Below are 1,678 nucleotides of genomic sequence, written 5' to 3' on the forward strand. Positions count from 1 at the left end.
GTGCTATAAAGAAAGGAAGAATTTCCTGTGAAATGTGGGGAACATTGTCAGTCACAATAGGGATTTCCTACTTCTACAGCCTGGAGTCAGCCTATCTGGGTTGGAAGTCTAGCTCCACCTGTTTCTACATGTGCAAACTTTGGCAAGTGGTTTCATCTTTCTAGGCCTCAGTTTTCTGTCCTGAGTGGAAGAAAAGTGGATAGCAAAGTACTCACCTTATAGGATTATTGTGGGAATGAAATGAGATAAGGAATTAAATGAGATAATCCATGTAAAGCACTTCAAACAGTGCCTGGCAATTGTACAAGTATATCAGCTGGCGTCACCCTGATTCCAGCTGCTGCTGGGAGCCGCCTCGAATATGGTTTGAAGTGGAAAGTATGTCGCGGACCCTGAACAGTGGTGTAGACGGTGGCTAGAGAGGGCCCGATGCTTGAAGAATGTGGCTTTCTTCAAAGAACTGGGTTGAGTAAAGCTGCCCACTGCCCTCAAACCAGAGTTCTCCTGCCGTCTAGGGACCAGATACAGCAAATGCCTACCTTATTCCTTTGTGTCCCCCACCCACCTACCATCCTCCTTTTCTATACAAGGCCCATTCTTTTTCACACTCTTTTGGTCAGGGCAGAGGGCAGCCCTCACTCCCACCCCACCCCCAATCACGGCAAGGCATTCTCTTCACCCTTTTGTGTGCCAAGCAAATGCCCACTCATCTCAATTAAATTCAAAGATGCAATTCAAGCCTCACCTCCTCGAATAAAGCTTTCCCCAGCGCCTGGACGACTCATTTCCTTCTTGCCAGCTGGGGCCACCTCCTACATCTCTCACAGTGCTGCCTGTATCTATCCCTTTTCCCTTCTGCACTATGCTCCCCTCTGAACCCTAGCCTCTAGCACAGTGCCCCGTGTCTACCTGGTGCCCAATATGTTTGATAAACGAATGCATAGGACAGTAAAGTTGGGAGCGAGAGGGTAGGGGATTCCAGACAGAACTGTGCACGGAGCTCAGAAACAGCTCCATGTTGCTGGCATATAAATGCTGCATAGTCAATTGAATATCTGTAGCCCCCACACTGCCTTTGAGGCTAATTTTTCATTAGAAATAACAGCATAAACATACATCTACCCTATGATCCAACAATTAATGATTCCCCTTATACATATTTCCCCAAGAGAAAGGAAAATCTGTGTCTACAAAAGACTTGCTGGAGGATATTCATAGTCACCGCTTTATTCTTAATGGCTACTAACTGGAAAAGGCCCAAATGCCTATACACAGGGGGCTGGATAAAGAAATTGTCCACTCAGTGCAATATTACTCAGCAACAAAAGGAACCAACAGCATGGCTTGGTCTCAAAAGCATTACGCTTAGTGGAAGAAGCCAGTCACAAAGAGAGAGTACATGTTAAATAATTACATACATATGAAATCCTGGACAGGGAAAACGTAATATAGAGACAAAAGGCAGATCAGTGGAGGAAGGGGAGCGGGATGGAGGTCAAAGGGCGAAGATTGGGAAAGGGCAAGGTTTGTTAAAATTCATCAAGCGACACACCTAAGTCTGGGCATTGACCTATATGTTAATTCTATTAACTATTTTTTAAGGATTTGAAGGAAAGAAGGAAGGAAGAAAAGCAGGCAGGCGTGCAATTGCTCCTCTCGGACGCCAGGTGGCGGCGTG

This window comes from Galeopterus variegatus, unplaced genomic scaffold, assembly GCF_000696425.1.
Source record: "Galeopterus variegatus unplaced genomic scaffold, G_variegatus-3.0.2 Scaffold15796, whole genome shotgun sequence".
NCBI classification, from domain to species: domain Eukaryota; kingdom Metazoa; phylum Chordata; class Mammalia; order Dermoptera; family Cynocephalidae; genus Galeopterus; species Galeopterus variegatus.